Source organism: Lactuca sativa, chromosome 4 (assembly GCF_002870075.4).
Source record: "Lactuca sativa cultivar Salinas chromosome 4, Lsat_Salinas_v11, whole genome shotgun sequence".
In the NCBI taxonomy this organism is placed as follows: domain Eukaryota; kingdom Viridiplantae; phylum Streptophyta; class Magnoliopsida; order Asterales; family Asteraceae; genus Lactuca; species Lactuca sativa.
The window spans coordinates 185,395,703-185,420,264 of NC_056626.2; positions in this window are offsets into that span (position 1 = coordinate 185,395,703).

Consider the following 24,562-nt stretch of genomic DNA (forward strand, 5'->3'; position numbering starts at 1 on the left):
GCCGGGCGGGGCCCGATGTAGCGGGCAAGGCCCAATGTATGTTGCTATGTGATTATGTGTATGGTATGTTGTAGTTTAGGGAGACTCACTAAGCTTCGTGCTTACAATTTTCAGTTTTGATTTCAGGTACTTCTGGTAGCAAGGGGAAGAGCTCGGGATAACTGCATGGCACACATGACAGTTTTCAACCTAGGATATTTTAGACTCTGATATTTCGTGTGACAACTCGAACCTTTTTCCGTCAACGTTAATTAAATCCTGTTAAATAAAATTTCGAATTTTATTTGTTCCGTTAAATTCTTATGGTTTAGGAAAGCGTTTTATTTATACAAATAAATTTTATATAAGAGTTGGAACCAAAATCATGCAAAGCCCGAGTTTTCTTCGAAAATCTGCAAAATTCGGCCAGATTGGTGTTCACGACCGTGAACCCAATCACGGCCGTAAACTGTTCACGGCAGGTGGACCCCACCACTGACCATAAACCCAGCCTACATATATGTGTTCTTACCCCTCATTTACATTTTTCTGGACAAAAACTCATTTATCTTCTCTCTAAACTTCCAACCACAAACTCAATATTTCCTCATTTTCTTCTGAAAATCATCAAAAAAACACCTTTGGGTGTTGTTGTGGAGCCTCTAAAACGTGTTTTTCACCGAATCAGCAAACCTCTGTTGAAGGGTGTACGACCGTCAGCCCTTCAAATCTTTAAATCTTCAAGGGCTTAAATCTGGTCACAGCCACAAACCATTCAAGGACCGTGAACCCTTCAAATCCTCACCAAGAACACCAAGAACCATTCACGGCCGTCAACCGTGTACGGCCGTGAACACTTTCCAGCAATGAACACTTTGGAAACCAAAAACCCTCCATTCACTTCATTAGTCTCGGTAACATTTCTTAGAAAAAAGCAAGTGTTTCTCTAACACTTTAACTAATGGGTTCGCTAACTTAAATGCACATATTTATTTAATTATTATTAGGATCCCGTTAAGTGTCGCGTACATCAAGTCGAGGGTCTTCATTTCCAATCTTGTTGTCCGGAACATACACGCAATCAACTGTGAGTTCATACCCCTATACCTTTACTTGTTTAACGTTTTTATGGGGAGGATACAAGTAAGACACAAATAAATTTTGTGATTTATATAAAGGATTTAAACAGGATTACAACTAATGCGATTGATTCAAACCAAAGATTATTACATTTTATAAAACACTTCGATATTTATCCCTTTTGTAAAATTTTGAGTATAACGGATGATTTCAACATAATTGTAGAGTTTTTAGTGTAGAACACGAATTGGATACATTAACAAACATATAAACTATAATAGGTATAGTTTATGGAACAATTACCTTATCAATGCACGAAACATAGAGTCAATGCGAACGAACATATAAACCCTAATAGGTATAGTTTGTGGAACAATCACCTTATCAATACACGAAACATAAATTCAATGCAAACGAACATATAAACTATATAGGGTATAGTTTATGGGTCATATAAATAGTCATTTAAATTCAAGGGACTCATTTTATTCTACACCTAATTGTTAGTATAGCATTTTATGAGTGAGCATCTTCGCGTACTTACTTAAGTACTAACAAAAGTCCCGAGATTATAACCAGAGTCTCCTTGAGGGAGAATGTGAGTTTGTGTATAGATCTATACAGGATTGACAATCCCGCACCGCAACTATTAGCAACAGTTAGGCCGGCAGGCTTGGGTGACAAAGTCATTTCGATTCCGAAACCTGAAGAACGTCGTTCAGGCAATTCAATGGTCAGGTATGGTTATAACAACTCATAAATTTGGTACTAAATAATACCATTAATGTATGAATGGTAACAACTTCAATTAGTTTTATTTTAAATTAATAGAACTACTATACATATTGGAGGATTCCAGGGTTTTCATAACATACTATACATTACTGTGACAGTCAAGGATTTCATAATATAGCTTTCATGTAAAATAATACTATACAATTCAAATGGTGGTATTCAGTCATATAAACTAACACTTTCATATTTAATTATAGTACACAGTAACAAACATATACTTCAGTCTTAGGGTTAAAGACTACTTTTCAAAACTAAAGAGAATATTGGATTTTCTTGAGAGCATGTAAGCATATTTACAGATTCATAGACATGTTTTCTTTTTCAAAAACATATTTATGAACTCACCAACTTTCACGCTGATACTCTTTCAAAACCGCTTGTATTCTCAGGAAATCAGTAGACAGGTACTCCCACAGACTTTTGAGAAGACGGAGCTTATAGTGACTCGTCTTTTATACTTTTGATGTATCTGAATTATGTATCCAACAGATGTAGATATTTTACTTATTCAATGTAATGGTTGTGTTACTTTGATTACTATGATGCAATTGTTGTGACACTATACATGACGTCCTCCACCCCTAAACGTTTCCGCTGTTTCGGTTTGGGGGTCTGATAGATTGGTATCAGAGCTATTGTTTATAGTGAACTAAGTATACCGAACCTTACATGGTATACAACTATAAACACTAAAGGGGACGAAGCGCTCTGAAACTAAAAAGTATACTTTTAAAAATTTAAGTATTTTACAAGAAGTATACAAGTATACATACATACTAGAAGCTGTAACATAATAAGAACTACATAAAAGTATTTAGGACGAGTCGGGTACTATGATTAAACCTGAATAGTTATGTAATCATGTGTGGGGCCCATATAACCTGATCAACTATATTTGTCCGAGATATGACCAACATCTATTTGGGAGTGATTGTGGTGTTGCGACAAGTCTAAAACTCACCAAATCCAATAATAAAGAAGCACATAGTTAAAATGCTATAGGAGTATTTTATAACTCTATAACACTATACAGAATCGTTACAAGTAGTACTAATCGTCACGAATGAAAGACCTGAAATTCCTTGTTTATGATAGTAAAGCTTTATTGTAGATCTCTGTTGTCGTTGTAGGATTAAGATATATCTTGATCGAAAATATTTGATTCATGATCAGTATAGGAGGCTTATCGTCATTTTCCGCTTGTATATTTTAGAGAAAGATGCCTCCCAGGAAGAGACCCAACAGAAAGCTCAACAACCCTCCAACAGATCCGCAGCCACCACCTCCTCAGTTCGATCCTGCTATGTTCCAGGCAGCAGTTACTGCCATTGTGGCTACCGCAATGTTGCAGATTAATTCTGGTGGCTCTAGTGGATTGGGAAGTGGTACCCATCCCATTAATCTTGATGGTGGTCAGGGACATACAAAGGAGTGTTCCTACAAAGACTTTATTAATGCGAAACCAAAATCCTTTGACAACAATGGAGGTGTCATTGCTCTGACTCATCGGTTCGAAAAGATCGAATCAATCTTCAAGATCTAAGTATGCCCCGAGGCAAGTAAGGTGAAGTTTTGCGCCTGCACCTTCACCGATAGAGCATTGACTTGGTGGAATAGCCCAGTTAAATCCTTAACTCTGTCGGTAGCCAATGCCATGGGTGGGAGAATTTGAAAGAACAAATGCTTGCGGAGTATTGCTCAAGGGGCGAGATGCAAAGGATGGAGCACGAGCTCTGGAACCTGAAGATGAAGGGTTTTGACATTGGTGTGTAAACTGCTAGGTTCAGCGACCTGGCTCTTCTGTGTCCCGAGATGGTCATCCCGGAAAGTAAGATAATTGAAAGGTACATATGGGGATTGATACCCCCAACTCAAGGAAACGTTTTGACTACTAAACCTCTCACATTTGACAGTGCCAAGTGCCTGGCGCAGACTCTGATAAATCACGGGGTTGATCATGAACCCGTAACAGCCGTTCCCGAACCACCAAAGGAGAGTGGTGAGAAGAAAAATTTATGGAACAAACACAAGGCCAAGTCTTCATAGAAGCCCAATAAGAAACAACAAATAGTGGCAATTCATGCTGCTACCACCCATGCTGTTGTCCCCATTACTCCAACAACTCCCAGCTATTATGCTGGAAAACTGCCCTTGTGCAACAAATGCAACATCCATCACTTGGGAGTTTGTAGAGATATGCAATGCGACAAATGTGGCAGAAAGGGGCACATAACTCGTTTCTGCAAGTCACTAGTCCAACCAACCAATCAAGCCTCTGGAGCTGGAGTAAGCCAAGCTTGTTATGGTTGTGGGGAAACCAGACACTTTTAGAGGAATTGTCCCAAATCAACAACTATTGGCAACAGAGGGAAGGTGCTAGCAATGGACAGGAGGAAGCAGTCATTGATCCCACCATAGTTACGGGTGCGTTCCTCCTCGACAACTCTTATGCATGCATTCTTTTTCGATTCTAGTGTAGAGAGAAGTTTTGTTAGTCATGATCCCAACCTCTAACTGAAACATTCACCATCGAGATGGATAACGGAAAGAAAGAGAGCACTAACGACGTATTCATAGGCTGTACCCTTACCCTAAACGACCATTCTTTTCCAATCGACCTCATGTCGGTTTCCATAAAATGTTTCGATGTCATCATTGGCATGGATTGGTTGAGCCCTAAACGTGCTGATATCCTCTGTTATGAAAAAGCCATTCATCTCAATCTGCCTTCTGGCGAAGATCTCATTATCTATGGTGATAAACTCAGCTCAAGCCTTCGTATCATTTCGTGCATCAAGACCCAAAAGTATTTACGAAGGGAGTGCCATGCATTGCTAGCCCATGTCGTTATCGAGAAACAGGAAGTTAAAGACCTCGAGAGCATCCCCGAAGTCTACAACTTTCTTGATGACTTCCCCAAAGATCTTTTTGGAATCCCTCCCAAGTGCCAAGTCGACTTCTGAATCGACTTAATCCTCGGAGCTATCCCCGTAGCTAAATCCCCATACCGTCTAGTGCTCGCGGAAATGCAAGAGTTATCCAACAAGCTCAACGAACTACTCAACAAGGCATTCATTAGACCAAGTTCTTCACCCTGGGGAGCCTCAGTCTTATTCGTGAAAAAGAAGAATGGATCATTTCGAATGTGCATAGATTATCGCGAACTGAACAAGCTTACTATCAAAAATTGTTACCCTCTTCACCGAATCGACGACCTTGTAACATCCATAAAAATCATGCCAAATTTTAAACGTTTAAAACATTTCAAAACCCATGATGATTAAAAAGCTTGTTTTTAAAATAATATATAGTCAAAGTATCCCATAATCAAAATATAAAATCATAACATGTGAGGAGCGGTACAATCATGCCTTTACCTTCCTGCGACCATCAGAAGTACCTGAAATAATAATCGATAAAAGTAAGCTCGAAGGCTTAGTGAGTTACCCCCAAAATACCAACGCCACCTCATATAACCATATCATATAAACATATAAGAAAATAGCATGCATAATGAGCCTTCAGTATGACTAGACCAAATCCCAGTCCTCGGTCTATCTGGACCGCTCTTCGAGCCCTCGGCATGTCTGGACCGCCCTCCTCGGGGCCTTCAACCTATCCGTATCGCTCGCTAGGCCTTCGGCCTGACTAGATTTGCCCGGCCCGGGCCTGCAGTCTACCCGGTCCGCCCAGGGTGTCTTGGCCTACTGCACACGGCAAGACCTGCCTCAACCTTTTCCCCAAACCAATTTTGTAATCATCATGGGTTTTGAAATGTTTTAAAAGTTTAAAATTTGACATGATTTTTATGGATGTTACAGACCTATTCAATCAACTTCAAGGATCCAGCTACTTCTCAAAGATAGACCTAAGATCAGGGTACCATCAGTTACGAGTCCATGAGGGTGATGTTCCTAAGACAAAATTTCAGACTCGGTATGGTCACTATGAGTTTGTAGTGATTCCCTTTGGTGTAACCAATTCACCTACGGTATTCATGGATCTAATGAATCGGGTCTGCCGCCCCTTCCTAGACAAGTTGGTGATAGTATTCATAGATGATATACTTGTCTATTCTCAAAGTGAGGAAGATCATAGACAACACTTAAGGCTAATGCTAGAAACTCTAAGGGCGGAGAAACTATATGCAAAATTCTCAATGTGTGAATTTTGGATAGAAAAGTAACCTTCATCGGTCACGTGGTTAGTAGAGAAGGCATACACGTGGACCCTTCCAAAATCAAGGCGATCGAGAATTGGTCAACACCGAAGATGCCCACAGAAATTCGTCAATTCTTGGGTCTTGCTGGCTATTATCATAGGTTTATCCAAAATTTCTCCAGGATTGCTAAGCCTCTAACCACCCTGACTCAGAAAGGTGTAACCTTTAGTTGGGGAGAAAGTCAAGACACTGCGTTCCAAACATTGAAGCAGGCCTTATGTAGCACACATATATTGTCTCTGCCAAAAGGGACGGAGGACTTCGTTGTCTACTGTGATCCATCTAGTCAGGACCTAGGCTGTGTGCTCATGCAGCGAGGAAAGGTTATTGCCTATGCCTCGAGACAGCTGAAGGCACACGAAATCAGTTATACAACTCATGATCTAGAGTTGGGAGCAGTGGTCTTTGCGTTAAATATTTGGAGACATTATCTCTAAGGAACCAAGTGCACCATTTTCACTGACCATAAGAGCCTACCACAAATTTTCAATCAGAAAGAGTTGAATATGAGGCAACGGCGGTGGTTAGAGTTACTTAATGATTATGAGTGTGAAATACGCTATCATCCAGGCAAGGCCAATGTGGTAGCATATGCCCTCAGCCAGAAAGAGTACTCAGGTCACAAAGTGAAGGCACTTACAATGACCATCCATTCCCATCTGTCCACACAAATCAGAGAGGCTCAGTCGGAAGCCTCGAAACCATAGAACATATTGGATGAAGACTTGAAGGGAATAGAAAACAACTTAGAAATCAAGGGAGACGAAGTATACTATTTCATGAGCCAGATCTGGACCCCAAATTTCGGTGGTTACAGGGAGGTTTTCATGAACGAAACTCTCAAGTCTAGATACTTCGTTCACCCAGGTTTGGATAAGATGTATCTGGAACTCAAAAATATCTATTGGTGGCCAAACATGAAAGCAGAGATCGGTACCTTTGTGGGAAAGTGTCTAACTTGTGCCAAAGTGAAGGTGGAATATAAAATGCCCTTAGGTCTACTTCGACAACCAGAATTACCTAAGTGGAAGTGGGAAGGAATTGTGATAGATTTCATTACCAAATTGACCAAGACTCCAAGTGGTTATGATACAATTTGGGTAATCGTCGATAGATTGACTAAGTCCGCCCACTTCCTGCCAATCAAAGAAACATTCAAGATGGAGAGACTGACACGAATCTACATCCAAGAGATAGTTCGACTGCATGGTGTGTCTGTGTCCATTATCTCCGACTGGGATAGCAGATTCACCTTGAGATTTTGGCAATCACTACAGAAGGCTGTTAGAACTACACTGGATATGAGCACAACTTATCATCCACAACCGACGGGCAAAGTGAGAGAACCATTCAAACCCTATAAGACATGCTGAGAGCGTGTGTTATCGACTTTGATAAGTCGTGGGATACCTATTTGTCATTGGTCAAGTTCTCTTACAACAACAACTATCACACTAGCATTAAGGTTGCTCCTTTCGAAGCCCTATATGGTCGTAAGTGCAAATTCCCTCTGTGTTGGGCTGAGGTGGGTGACACACGGCCAGTCAAAGGTCAAGTCCCTGATAGCATTCTCACAGGCCTAGAAATCATCTGAGAAACCACAGAAAAAGATCTTACAAATTCAAGAACGACTAAAAGCTTCAAGAGATAGACAAATGAGCTATGCCGATAAAACACGAAAACCTTTGGAGTTCCAGGTTGGTGACCGCATTGTATTGAAGGTCTCACACTAGAAAGGCATGATAAGATTTGGAAAATGTGGAAAGTTAAATCCGAGATACATAGGACCATTCAAGATCCTCTCTAGAATCAGTCCCATAGCATACAAACTTCGTTTACCCCAAAGCTTAGCGACGTTCATCCAGTCTTCCATGTGTCAAACCTCAAAAAAGTGTCAAGTCGATGAGACTCTCACAATGTAACGCCCGTAGATCCGGGCTAGTCAATTTAGAGATAATAGGGGTCGAAAACGACTTTTTGACAAAGGACTATTTAGAATAAATAATCTTAACCAAGTTGTAGAATATTTCTCAAGGATTCCGTACATATAAATAACGCTGAAATCCAAGTTATAACGAAGAAGTTATGATCCGTCGAAGTTTCGCGACGGAACCGGCACGACACCGGGAAGCATAAATAGTAAATTTATGGTAGAGCGACTTTTAGCCTTAGCGATCTAAACAAAAATCGGTCTTTTCTGGCCCTGAAAATGGGGATGTCATAGTTGGTACCAGAGCATTAGTTTAAGGGAACTAGGAATTTGTAGGAAATTTATAGACTTAAACTTAGAATGCTAAGCGATGATTGTAAGATGAGTGTATGCTATATTTTAGACACAAGCACTAGTTTATTTTAGGAAATATGCCTAAAATGTTGTATGTGCTAAATGTTTTATGTTATAGCTATAAAGATACCTTATATGCTATTGTTTGTTCAGATCTATGGTCTGTTGCCGACCGGATCTAGAAATTTTATGTGTTCAGATTTCTAAATGTTTGATTACGGTATTAGAACTGGCATATAACTTTTCGGTGTGACAAGGAGATCTATACGTCTATCGTAAATAAAATCTTTCCTATCTTAAAATTCTTGCCTCAGTACACCGAACGTCTTCTTGGGTGTACAAAACGTCATGGTGAAGACAAACTAGGAATATATGAGGAAGATGACAACCTGAGCCTAAGAATGTGATGGGTCATGCATCAGTCGTTGCGTCTACACCCGTACCAATCACAATGGCAGAAGTTCAGGAAGTGATGCGAACCTTGATAGACTGATAAAATAGAGGAAATGAGATGGCTTACGATAGTGAATGATATCAATCAGAAGATATCATAAGAGAGGTATCTTGCCTTTAGAATACGTCTGATAAAATAGCAGTACATCTAGAGAAGTGCGGTACACCTGAATGTACACATTTGATTGGCAGGATGATAAAACGATTGGTGTAATTCCTAAAGTTTTCCTATCATCTGGAATTTCCATCACCAACTGAGTTGAAGCAGAATTGATGATCGGAGATATGCATGGAAGAAGTCCTAGTAGAGTCTAGGGAAATTTTTATGATTATTTGGACACACTCGTATATGTTAAATTGTTTTGTGATTTTAGGACTTGGGGACTACGAGACAATACTTGGGACGAGTATGAGTAGGTGTGAAAGGTAGTAGATGCATATACTACCGGAAGCACATGACTCACGCATGGATCAGGGAAAGTCACAAGATTACCAAGAAGCCAATAATTGAGTCCGTTATATTCAAGCATGTTGTTACCATCGTTTCGGTAATGACTAAGAAGATTGTTATTATTCCGATCCTAGTGGTCATATAAAATTGAGTATGAATATGATGAGTGTGATACGTGGTTCAGTGAACCAAGTTCGATGAAACATCTGACTTAAGCCGGAAGATTGAAATAAAAGATAATCAAAGCAATCATTAGAGGTATCGTGATAGTTGGTTGTAGCTAGAAATGCTACCTTTTAAGATGTTATTATATCATATTAGAACATGAAAGAAGGTATAATATGTTCTGGAAGACTCTAAGAGACCTGAGTCTAAGCGTTGCAACATACGATAATAGGTCATTAGAATATGACACATCGTTCCATTGTAGTAATAAAAGAACTTATCTTAAGTTCGTATCTAGTGAGGATCAACATTGTGACTTGAAGGTCATAATCTGGAGTCTAACGTGAGATAGGGAGCAAGTGTAAGATCGAGCACCACCTACAGTCAAGGAGTCCAAGAGTTAGATACTCATTTGAAGAAACAAGAAAGTTACGATTATTACCTAGGATGAAGAGATAACATATGGAGTCATTATACTGCCCTATTTTGTTGATGATTTCGGGACGTAATCATTCTAAGGGGGAGATAACTGTAACTCCCGTAGATGCGAGCTAGTAAACTTAGAGATAATAGGGGTCGAAAACGACTTTTCGACAAAAGATTATTTAGAATAAATAATCTCAACCAACTCGTAGAATATTTCTCAAGGATTCCATACACATAAAGAACGCCAAAATCCGAGTTATAACGAAGAAGTTATGACCCGTCGAACTTTCGCAATGGAACCAGCACGATACCGGGAAGCGTAAATAGTGAATTTACGGTAGAGCGACTTTTAGCCTTAGCGATCTAAACAAAAATCATTCTTCTCTTCCGTGAAAATGGGGATGTCATACATAATTCCTCTTGATGAAATCATGATCAATGAGAGCCTTAATGTCATGGAAGAAATAGTCGAGATAATGGATAGGGAAGTCAAACGAACGAAACAAAGTCCCATCCCAGTAGTGAAGGTTCATTGGAATGCCAAGCGGGGACCTGAATTCACTTGGGAGTGCGAAGATCAGATGAAACAGAAGTATCCACGTCTCTTTCCCTAGTCCATAATTGTTTTCGTTTTAGAATTACGGGAGAAATTCCCTCTATCGGAGGATGATGTGACAACCTGAACCTTTTTTCGTCAACGTTAATCAAATTTTGTTAAATAAAATTTTGAATTTTATTTGTTCTATTAAATTCTTATGGTTTAGGAAATCGTTTTATTTATATAAATAAATTTTATATAAGCGTTGGAGCCAAAGTCACACGAAAACTCAAATTTTCTTCGAAAATCAGCAAAATCCGGCCAAATTGGTGTTCACGGCCGTGAACCCGATCACGGACGTAAACTGTTCACAGCTGGTGGATCCCACCAACGACCATAAACCCATGCTATATATATATATATATATATATATATATATATATATATATATATATATATATATATATGTGTGTGTGTTCTTACCCCTCATTTACATTTTTCTGGCCGAAAACTCATCTATCTTCTCTCTAACCTTCCAACCGCACACTCGAGATTTCCTCATTTTCTTCTGAAAATCATCAAAAATCACCTTTGGGTGTTGTTGTGGAACCTCTAAAATGCATTTTTCACCGAATCAACAAACCTCTGTTGAAGGGTGTACGGCCGTGAAGCCTTCAAATCTTCAAATCTTTAAGGGCCGAAATCTGTTCACAGCCACAAACCATTCAAGGACCGTGAACCCTTCAGATCCTCACCAAAAACAACAAGAACCATTCAAGGTCATGAACCATGTATGGCCGTGAACAATTTCCAGCAATGAACACTTTTGAAACCGAAACCCTCCATTCACTTCATCCGTCTCAGAAACATTCCTTAGCCAAAAGTAAGTGTTTTTCTAACACTTTAACTAATGGGTTCGCTAACTTAAATGCACATATTTATTTAATTATTATTAGGATCACGTTAAGTGCCGTGTACATCAACTGGAGGATCTTTGTTTCTAATCTCATTGTCCGGCACATACACGCAATCAACTATGAGTTCATACCCCTATACCTTTACTGTTTTTAACGTTTTTAGGGGAGGATACAAGCAAGACACAAATAAATTTTGTGATTTATATAAAGGATTTAAACAGGATTAAAACTTATGCAATTGATTCAAACCAAAGATTATTACATTTTATAACACACTTAGATATTTATCCCTTTTGTAAAAAATGTTGAGCATAAGGAACGATTTCAACATAATTGTAGAGTTTTTAGTGTAGAACACGAATTGGATACATTAACAAACATATAAATTATAATAGGTATAGTTTATGGAACAATTACCTTATCAATACATGAAACTTAGATTCAATGCGAACGAACATATAAACTATAATAGGTATAGTTTTTGGAACAATTACCTTATAAATGCACGAAACATAAATTCAATGCGAACGAACATATAAACTATATAGGGTATAGTTTATGGGTCATATAAACAGTCATTTAAATTCAAGGGGTTCATTTTATTCTACACCTAATCGTTAGTATAGCATTTTATGAGTGAGCATCTTCGTGTACCTACTTACGTACTAACAAAAGTCCTGATAACCAGAGTCTCCTTGAGGGAGAACGTGAGTTTGAGTATAAATCTATACGGGATTGACAATCCTGCACCACAACTGTTAGCTACAGTTAGGCCGACAGGCTTGGGTGACAAAGTCATTTCGATTCCGAAACCTGAAGAACGTCGTTCAGGCAATTCAATGGTCAGGTATGGTTATAACAACTCATAAATTTGGTACTAAATAATATGATTAATGTATGAATGGTAACAACTTCAATTAGTTTTATTTTAAAGTAATAGAACTACTATACATACTGGAGGATTCCAGGGTTTTCGTAACATACTATACATTACTGTGATAGTCAGGGATTTCATAATACAGTTTTCATGTAAAATAATACTATACAATACGACTGGTGGTATTCAATCATATAAACTTACACTTTCATATTTAATTATAGTACACAGTATCGAACATATACTTCGGTCTTAGGGTTAAAGACTTCTTTTCAAAACTAAAGAGAATATTGTATTTTCTTGAGAGCATGTAAACATTTTTACAGATTCATAGATAGGTTTTCTTTTTCAAAAACATACTTATGAACTCACCATCTTTAATGCTGATGCTCTTTCAAAACCGCTTGTATTCTCAGGAAATCAGTAGACAGGTACTCCCACAGACTGTTGAGAAGACGGAGCTTATAGTGACTCGTCTTTTATACTTTTGTTATACTTTTGATGTATACGAATTATGTATCCAACAAATGTAAATATTTTACTTATTCAATGTAATGGTTGTGTTTACTTTTATTACTATGATGCAATTGTTGTGATACTATACATGACGTCCTCCACCCCTGAACGTTTCCACCGTTTCGGTTTGGGGGTCTGACATTTTGATGCATGGTCTTAATACATTATTATGATATGATGTTTGAGATACACGATTTGGTATTTTTCTATATTGTTTTATGAGTTGTGGCTTTTCTTAAAAGGTTTAAAAGGAAATTTTTTGACTACATTTTTAGGATGTTTCAAGTTGGTATCAGAGCATTGGTTTGAGGGATTCGGTCATACATTTGGGTGTGTCTGAACTCAAACTAAGGAATTGGTATATAAATTTTCAAAAGGAAAACCTTTTTATAAAAATGAATTTGAGAAAAGGAAAAGAAATTTTAGAAAAAAGTAAAAAGAATTTTGAAAAAGAGCAAAGGGTGTGGTGCATGCAATCAGTGGAGCTGAAGTAAGTAATCCCAAATTACCCATACAAGTTTATGTTATATGTGTATCAGATTTATGAGAATTTCATGCTAGATTAGGGCTAAGGATGTAGGGAGGATGCCTTATATGCCTGTTATATGTATCTCAAGTTCATGAACTGCATGCTAGTACAGAATAGTCAGGGATAGCCTAAATGAGATATGCTTGGTTATGTTTACGCAATGCTCAAATGTTGCATGCTTTGTGCTTTTAGGAGTTATAGTTGTCATTTTAATAACTAGTAAACAAATATGTTAAGTTACATATTGCGAGGACTAAATAATTTCCAAAGGTTAGGTCTAGCTCTATTTCACAGCTCTTGTTTGAGTCCAACCGTTGTAGCATAGGATCTCTCATTCGAAGAATTATCTAGTCTTAGTGATATTTATTGGTATTCGCAAGCTAGTTAGGGGGAGGCAACAGGGACTTCCTATGCAACTGATGGCGGAGAGTGGGATGGTAATTACCCTAGGGCAAGCCTAGGATGAGAATAGCGCGTGAAGCAATAGTAGTATAAGGGACTTGGTGAAGTTAAGTAAGTTCTTGATGAAAGTATGGACATATGTGGAAGGTAGTATGGGCCTGTACTAATGAATGTAGAGGATCCAAAATCAATTCAAGGAAGGCTAAGATGAATCCAAGGAACTTGTAGTATATGTATGTGATGGGTTTTAATCAAAAGAACGACCTATGTGCTCATGCAAAACCCTAAAGCTTGGATCTAGGCTTTTCTATTGAACATGTAATTAATCCAAGAATTGCAACCCTAGATCTAGCATGCATAATTCGAAATTAACATTATAAGAACAGATCTAAGTGATTACATCATTCAATTGGCTTGAAATCCTTTGAATCTTCTTGTTCTTGAGCTTAGAGTCACAAGTGTAACTCCTCTAACGGCTTACAAACACCACACAAGCAAGAAGGCAATTATGAGAGTGGAGGAAGGATGCTAAAATCGGCCCTAGGGGTTCTCTTGGAATCATGTGACCGAAAATTGCATGTGAGGGTCTCTATTTGTACTGTAGGATGCTAGGGTTTCAACTAAAACCCTAATGGACAACTTAATCACCAAGCAGCCCATGGAACCTTCTGGAATGGGGCCTATGGACGAAAATATGATGGATCCCCATCATAATTTCGTTCACCCTATTATCCATTAGGTTTCCAAGCCCAACATCCAACTATCATACATTTGACAGTTTAACCCCCTTTACTCAATTGATCTCTTTTAGTCACCAAATTAATTCCTAATTAATTTGTGACTAATATTAATCAAATAATATGATTTCTCTTTTAATATATTATTCCTATAATATATTAATAAATCATAATCATCTTCTCTCTCTGCTAAATTGCATTGTCAAGTTGCTTTGGTGAAGGCAACCCAAAAGGACCATGCATAACCGGGTCAAGTACATACCAAATATAGTTACGGGCTTAGACACTAATCCAACAGTCTCCCACTTGGATAAGTCTAGTAACTATATCTCACATATGACTTCAGAATCCGGTTTAGCAATTGTAGCTCTTATATGATGCTGTCAACTCTAATCAAAATTTTGTCCTTTAGATAAGGGATCATTCAATCCTTTGTTCTAGATATCATGCTGACAATTAGATGGAATATAGTCATACTTATTGTTCAACATATTGTTCCTCGATCTCTGATTTGTTTGACATAGAACTTAGTTGAACACATCAACTTTGTCCTGACCGTGCCCGACACATAAGTCAAACCAAATCATCAAGTGGCCATACATCGCTTTTATCCTCTTAGAATAAAAGGAACATATAAACTTTAACTTATATGCTTTTATTTTTCACTGGCTAAATCATACACAACAATGTGTTTTATAACATCAAGTTACTGATGCGTTTAGGCATTATGAATGCACAACTAACCAATAAACAATAACCATATCTCTAGGTTTAAAGATTATATGATATTATCGTCTTGCGATCACTCGTGATAAATTCCATGAAGTGATACAAGCAAGCGTGGGTTTATTCCAATGCTCAAATCGCAATTCATAAGCACTCATGAACCTTGCAGCAAACCCTTGCCATGCCTAAAACATTTTAGACAATCTACAAACAAATTCATGACAGTCTTCTTTCATATCTACTTCCAACATATGAGCGACTATGGACTATTTGAACAATCTTATTATTCAGGAAGTCAAAACATGAAAAATTGAAACAATAGATAAATAATCAACACAAGATAGTATCTTTACTTATAAATAACACACCTTTATTCATTCATCAAATGTTAAGTACAAATTTATCCCTTACACGTTTCCTATCTAATCTAAACTTATATCGTCCTTCAGCCCAATGCTCCTAGCGTGCTGCAAGTGCTTAACCCTACTCAGTCCCTTCGTAAGGGGATCTGCTGGGTTATCTTCTGACGATACCCTCATCACTATGAGGAGTCCCTCTTCTACCCATGTCTAATGAAATGGTATTTCCTGTCGATATGTCTGGATCTACCGTGATCCCTTGGTTCCTTGGTTAAGGCAACCGCTCCTTCATTATCATAGAAAATCTCCATGGGCTCCTTTATGGATGGTACAACTCCAAGGTCTCCAATGAAGTTCTTCAACCATATTGCCTCTTTCGACGCTTCACTTGCTGCAATGTACTCTGATTCACACGTTGAATCAGCCACAATCTCCTGCTTGGAACTTTTCCAAGTCACTGCTCCTCCGTTAAGTATAAAGACCCAGCCTGACTGCGAACGGTAATTATCCCGATCCGTCTGGAAGCTAGCGTCACTGTACCCTCTTACCCTCAAGTCATCACTCTCACCGGGACTATAAACCATTTCTTGGTCCTCCGAAGGTACTTAAGAATATTCTTAACTGCAGTCTAATGGGCTCTACCAGGGTTTCCCTAATATCTGCTGATCCTGCTCAAAGCGAAGGCCACATCAAGGCGAGTACAAGTCATAGCGTACATGATCGAGCCAACTGCGGAAGTGTAAGGTACTCGGCTTATATCAGCTATTTCTGCCTCTGTACTCGGGAATTGAGTCTTACTCAACTTGGTATTGCTTTGGATTAGTAACTCCCCTTTCTTGGAATTTTCCTTACCAAAACGCTTTAGTACCTTATCCAAGTATGTATCCTGACTGAGTCCTATCAGTCTCTTACTTCTGTTTCTCACTATCCTTATTCCCAGAATATTGGCAGCCTCTCCGAGGTCCTTCATAGCGAAACACTTCCCAAGCCAGGATTTAACTTCCTGCAGTGTCGGGATGTCATTTCCTATGAGTAGTATGTCGTCGACATACAATACGATGAAGCTCACAATACTCCCATTGGCTTTGATATACACACATGACTCATCTTCTCTTCGCAGAAAACCAAACTCTTTGACCTTGTCGTCAAAACAAAGATTCCATTTGTGAGACGCTTGCTTCAATCCATAAATGGATTTCTCAAGATTGCACACTCTATTGGGGTGCTTCGCATCGACAAAATCCTCTGGCTGATTTATGTAAACATCCTCAGCCAGCTTCCCATTAAGGAAAGCAGTTTTAACGTCCATCTGCCATATTTCATAGTTATGAAACACAGCTATTGCGAGCATCATCCTAATAGACTTTATCTTGGCAACTGGCGAGAAGTTCTCATCATAGTCAACTCCAGGAGTTTGAGTAAAGCCCTTCGCAACCAATCGCGCTTTATAAGTGTGTACATTTCCATCCATGTTTGTCTTCTTCTTGAAGATCCACTTGCACCCGACTGTCTTACGACCCGCTACACTGTCAACCAAATTCCAAACTTGGTTGTCGTACATGGACTGAATCTCGCTGTCCATTTTATCTTTCCATTTAGCAGACTCCGAGCCTGCCATGGCTTCCTTGTAGCTGCTAGGTTCGTCCATATTTACCAGTGTACTATCACTAATAAATGTATCCCCTTCAGTAGTAATATGGAATCCATACAACTGGGGTGGAACACTAGCTCTACGAGAACGTCTAAGAGGTAAGGACTCGTCAACAGGTTCAACAGGATTTTCCTCCTTAGGTTGATTTTTACAGTGTTAGAGGTTCTTTCATCGCTCGATTCTTGAAGCTCTTCAATATTGACTTGCCTCCCACTATCTCCATGACTTATGCGTTCTCTTTCCCGGAAAACCCCTCTTCTTGCAACGAATACAACATTGTCACTCAGTCTGTAGAAGAGATAGCCAAAAGAATTATGTGGATAGCCGATGAAATAACACTTCTCACTACGAGGTTTGACCTTGTCATGAGTCTCTTGTCTTAGAAAAGCCTCGCAACCCCAAACCTTGATATGTGCCAACGAGGGAGCTTTCCCTGTCCACGTATCGTGAGGTGTTTTGGCAACCCTCTTGGTGGGAACTAGATTAAGGATATGGGCGGCAGTCTCTAAGGCATACCCCCAGAAAGCTATTGGTAACGAAGCCCGACTCATCATGGAACGAACCATGTCCAACAAGGTCTGATTACGTCTCTTAGCCACACCATTCATTGTGGCATTCTCAGAGGCGTCAATTGCGAAACAATTCCACATTCCTTAAGATATTCGTGAAACTCAAGACTTAGGTACTCTCCTCCTCGGTCTGACCGAAGCATCTTGATTTTCCTGCCCAACTGATTTTCCACTTCATTCTTAAACTCTTTGAATTTTTCAAAGGTTTCTGACTTATGCTTGATTAAGTAGATATATCTATATCTGTTATAATCATCTGTAAAAGTCACATAGAAGCGGCAAGCATCCCTTGTGGTGGCTCTAAAGGGCCCACACACATCGGTGTGTATGAGATCTAATAGACCTCACCCCTATCACAAGTGCCAGTAAAGGGTGACTTGGTCATCTTCCCAAGCAAACAAGACTCACACACGTCATCGTCCCTAAGGTCGAATGACTCCAACACTCCATCCTTTTGGAGTTGGACTATGCATTTTTTGTTAACATGGCCAAGGCGACAATGCCACAAGCATGCTTTGTCTAAACTATTAGACAAATCAACATTCAACACATCATTTCCTAAATTGTCTACAACCAAAACAGATTCATATATTCCATTACAAGGAAATGCATTGAAATAAAAAACACCATTTAAATGAACATTAATAGAACCTTTACTATTATCAAATGAGTATCTGAAACCTTGTCTATATAATCCATGAAAAGAAATGATGTTCCTTGCCATATCTGGCGAATAGCAACAATTATTTAAATCTAATCCTAACCCATTACTCAACACTAAAGAATAAACTCCGACTCTGGTCACAGGTGACGATCTTCTGTTTCCCATAATCAAGTTCATCTTCCCACATTCCACCTCCGTACTTCTTCTTAGGCCCTGCAAATAAAAACAAATGTGGAAACCACATCATGTATCAAGAATCCATGAAGTAGCAAGTGATGAGTTGTTAGATTTAATAGAATACATACCTACATAGGTGGGCTTTATCTTCCCATCTCTAATGTCCTGCAGATATTTGGGGCAGCTTCGTTTCCAGTGGCCCTTCTCGTGGCAATAAAAACACTCTGCTTGCTTAGGGTCATAGGAGGGTTTAGCAGGACCTGATTTGGTTCCACTAGAAGAGGAACCATCTTGGGACTTTCCCTTTTGGGGCTCTTAGACGGAGCCTTCCTCTTCTTACCTCTCCCTTGCCCTATTGCCAACACAGGGGCCGAAACAGTAGGAGTTGATGCAATAGATTTATCCTTTAGGTTGCACTAAACAGTTCTCAATAACCCTTGAAGCTTGCTCAAGGTGACCTCCTATTTGTTTATGTGGTAGGTCATTCTGAACTGGTTGTAGCATGGAGACAAGGAGTGGAGAATGATGTCGATAGCCAAATCCTCATCAAAGTTAAAATTCAACTTTAGAAGACGATCAACATACCTCTGCATCTTCTGCGGATGCGATGTCAAGGATTATCCGCTCCCCATCTTAGCGGTGATCATGTTAGTGATGATCTCATAGCGCTCTTGCCTCGCGCTTTGGTGGTACATATCCATTAAATCTTGATTCATCACGAATGGATACATGTCCTCATAGGACTTTTGGAGTTCTGCATTCATAGTCGCGAGCATGATGTAATGAACCTTCGTAGCATCACGTTCATGAGCCTCAAAGGCAGCGATTTCTTTAGCAGTGGCAGTTGCTGTATTGATCTTTTCAAGCTTCTCGTCGAGGACATACTCTTTGTCCTCGTATCGAATGATCATTCGAATGTTTCGGATCCACTCGTTGAAGTTGTTGACATTAAAGATCACTTTCCCACACAAATTCATGAGTGAGAATCCACCAGTAGTTGCAGGAGCGTTGTTGTTTACGTTCGACACCTGAAAATAGAAAAGGACAAGTTTGATTAGAAAGAATCCCCAATTAAACACCCAAATGAAGAATTTGGGCTAGGATCCAACAACATTATTCACAACTTAAAAAAAGGGTTGTCGTAATATAAATGCAAATAATTTGAAGGTAAGTGAATGACGATTCACTAATTTACACCATGAAAAACGAAAGGATATTAAGTTTAAAATGTATTTGAAAACTCCTAGATTCTTTTAAGATTCATTGAACTTTTCAATGGCATGTTTAACTCTCGATATGCCCTTCAAGTTTGTGACTGGGATACCGAGGATCACAAAAAAGGTGTGAATAACCATGCGAATCAACATGGTGCACCCAATGTCTCTATCACCTAATCAATGTGCCGGTAAACCACACACGCTCCATTGATCTATGACAAACATCAAGCCACCCTTCGCTACCAATGTCAATCCCAAATTAGTGTGCCGGTTAACCACACACGCTCCACTAACATTTGACAAGGGTACAAAGTGTAATTCCATGGAGTAGCATCATTTTCACATTTTACCCTAAAGTAACTAAGATTGGGAATTTGCAAAAACATTGTAGTTACTTCGTATCATTCATTATACTTTTAACGAGGAGTGGACTGCCCTATCCTACCCGTTCGGCTAACGACCCTCCACCAATCAAGGAAGCGGTGGGTAAGAGTGGATACCCATTAAACTGCCATTTTATAGCCCATAACCTTATACCCCTTTATAGATTGGCTTCGTAAATGAGGTCTACTAACGGTAAGACTAGCACTTTAAGTTATACATATATATATATATATATATATATATATATATACATATATATATATATATATATATATATATATATATATATATATATATATATATATATATATATATATATATATATATATGTATAGGCCATAACCTTATACCCCTTTATAGATTGGCTTCGTAAATGAGGTCTACTAACGGTAAGACTAGCACTTTAAGTTATACATATATATATATATATATATATATATATATATATATATATATATATATATATATATATATTAATCTTGTAATAATATATTAGTATAGGGTTGAATTTTAAACTTGTAAAATTCTAAGGGTTTGAAATTTAAATCATTCATAATTAAACTTTTAATCAAAAAATTTAAATCTCAAAACTTGAGGGCAAGTTTTGAACTTTTCAAAACACAAAGGATCAAATAACAAATAATATAAATTAAACAATTAATTTTGTGATTATCTATATTTGACTTAATCCAATTTTAGTCACAAGATAATTACCAAATAATTTAAACAATCAATATTTATCATATAAAGAAACTATTATTCAAATGATTTGATATTATCTTTTTGTTTTGGTAAGGATAATCATTTAAATATAATAAAATTCAGACTTTATCATTAAAAAACAATTTTGGCATTTATCCTATAGCAAAATAGCAATAAAATCCCGAGAAATCCTCTATCTGATTGTCGAGCTCGTCGAGTCACTACCTGGACTCGCCGAGTTGGGCAGACTTGCCGAGTCCAGATACTGACTCGCCAAGTTGAGTCGGGCAGAGGCCAGAAAAAAGATTTTTAGCAAAAACTCGACAATTACATCACATACAACAGAAACCAATCAAGGCTCTGATATCACTGATGGGTTTTAATCAAAAGAACATCTTATGTGATCATGCAAAACCCTAAAGCTTGGATCTAGGCTTCTTTATTGAACATGTAATTAATTCAAGACTTTCAACCCTATATCTAGCATGCATAATTCGAAATTAACATTATAAGAACATATCTAAGTGATTACCTCTTTCAATTGGCTTGAAATCCTTTGAATCTTCTTGTTCTTGAGCTTAGAGTCACAAGTGTAACTCCTCTAACGGCTTACAAACACCACACAAGCAAGAAGGCAATTATGAGAGTGGAGGAAGGATGCTAAAATCGGACCTAGGGTTTCTCTTGGAATCATGTGACCAAAAATTGCATGTGAGGGTCTCTATTTGTACTGTAGGCTGCTAGGGTTTCAACTAAAACCCTAATGGACAACTTAATCACCAAGCAGTCCATGGAACCTTCTGGAATGGGGCCTATGGACGAAAATATGATGGATCCCCATCATAATTTCATTCACCCTATTATCCATTAGGTTTCCAAGCCCAAAATCCAACTATCATACATTTGACAGTTTAACCCCCTTTATTCAATTGATCTCTTTTAGTCACCAAATTAATTCCTAATTAATTTGTGACTAATATTAATCAAATAATATGATTTCTCTTTTAATATATTATTCCTATAATATATTAATAAATCATAATCATCTTCTCTCTCTCCTAAATTACATTGTCAAGTTGCTTTAGTGAAGGCAACCCAAAAGGACCATGCACAACCGGGTCAAGTACATACCAAATATAGTTACGGGCTTAGACACTAATCCAACAGTATGATCCATCGAGATATGATTATTATTCTGATATTTATTCTGATGTGTTTTTCAGAATGGTGGTTTTACGCAGTAAACCAGTCGGGAGTTCAGGCATCGGTGAGGGATCAAGCCCGGGCTCAGGAGTTGGGCAGCTAGACGACCAGACTAGGGAGTTCATCTCCTATGAGATCACGTGCGGTATCCTGGATCAGACTCATGTGATCTCGACATGATCAAGGACGGTATTTTGGAGCTTCTAGATGAGAGATTGAGTGCTTTTCGCACCGAGGTAGCGGCCATGATGGGGTCGCGCAGACTGACATTCAGGGAGTTCAAAGCTTGTGGAGCTCCCGACTACCATGGGGATCGAGACCCCATTGCGAGTACCAGATGGTTGGCGGATGTCGCCAATGCATTCCGCACTAGCAGATGTCCCGACGTGGACAAGGTTCGACTTGCGTCCTGTCTTTTGAAGGACAAGGCACATGACTAGTGGGAGGAGGTTGGAAGAGCCATTGGAGATGACGCAGTTCTGGATATGATGACTTAGAGTTATTTTTCAGCCATGTTCAGGGTCGAGTTTGCACCTATTATTGAGGTGCAACAGCTTTCCAAGGAGTTCCAACACTACTAGAAAAACAGCCTTTTACGACGCTCATTGCGCGTCGTAAAAGGCTCAGACGACGCGCAAATGCGCGTCAAGGAAGGCCCTATCATATAGAGAGACGACGCGCATTTACGATGCTCATTTATGACGCGCAATTACGACGCGCGTTTACGACACACAATGCATATCAAGGAAGGCCCTGTCATAAAGGAAGACGACACGCATTCGCGTGTCATAATCTTACGACGCGCGTGTTAATGACACACAATGCGTATCAAGAAAACCCCTGTCAAGAAAGGCCATGTCATAAATGAATATGACACACATTTTTGCGTATCGTAATTTTAAATGTTTAAAAAAATATTATTTATAGATTTACTTATTTTAAAATTAAATTTATATTTAATGTTTCATAATAGATAATAAAATATCATATACAAAAAATAGAATCCATTGCATAAATTTAATGTCATACAATTCTATTTCTTATAATATATAAATTTGCATCTAATCTACTATGTACATCAAATTCCAACTAAGTAAAGTTGCATCTTGCCTTTCATAATTCTTTAAGACTAATGCTCCAAACAACTGATTATATGGATAAGCAGTTGTACATTGGCCTATCTCACTCAATAATGACTTAGCCAAATTCAACTCACTTTCCAAGAGCTTTCTCATGTACAACAAGGCCAGTTCCAGTTCCTTCCAACCCTACACAAAGTATCACATCCAACTAGGAAGTAAATATAAGCATATTTTGCAGGGGTAAAATGGTAATTTGTGTAATTTATAACCAAACACAAATTACCAGGCAAAGACATAAGAACAGGAGAATCTTTTAGAGGCCTGTTACAGGCAACAGGGCAAAACCATGCTGAGATCAAGTTTGGAGATGATATCATCAAATGAAGACCTATTGTGCATGTCAGCATCCTAACATATTCGTACCAGAGATAGTAATCTTGGTGGTGCATCTGATTCAGTCCCTGCAAGACCAGGTCTTAACCCTTTAGACACAACAGCTGCTGTTAGTTGCTTGTCAGTGTAGTTCATTGCATCGGACAGATTTGTGGATTGAAAAACTAAAAAGTCTCATTTCAGCCAACTACATAAAATCACTTAGACATTATACACATAGACACACAGATCCCAAACATGAACAAAGTTGACTAAGTGCATCATACCCAAAAGATTGATAGCCTGAGATTGATTGATAGAACAAATAGACAAGATCAAGAGAGGCACCTGATCATGAAGCAGGTAATATCGACTGAGTCATTCTGATTAATTAATTTCTGAAAATAAAAAATTCCATGTACCCAGAAGCTGGGACAAAAAAAACTCACCAAAGCTAGGACATTTTCCTACTGAGTGGGTTTGTTTTTACTGAGTGGGTCATTTTTAGGATCCATGACTTCCTCTTTTCTTAGTCTTTTTTAAACCTAGAAAACTTATGAAAATGGAAGTTAGGGGACAACTTAAGGTGCACCATGTGGAAGTTACACAAAGCATTCAATCTAAAAAGAAATATAAAAGAAGCACCTGAATAAAGGTTGCTGGACCACCACATATATCAAAGTACTTCTTTAGGCGCTCAATGTTCTGAGAAAACAAGAAAGATTATTTTACAATATAAAATATTTGTAATATTAAAAAAAAGTGTTAAGTACCTTAGCATTCTTGAAGATGCCATTAGATCCTTCGTTTCTCAACGGTTGACCATCTTTCATGATTATATTGCCTCTTGATAATCTAGAAAATTTGTAATTTGGTGATGCACCAAGTTTTCCTTGTGCCTGAGCATGTGCTAATACTTGTTGTTGCTGTTGATGTTGGTGTTGCTGGTGTTGTTGTGATGCCAAATAAGACTGATTTGGGTTCTGTAAATTGGGTTTATGGACTTGAATACCTATACTAGGGCATAGTTGGTAAATTCCCTGCATTTGTATTCTTATGTCAACCCCAATGTAAACTATGAAACT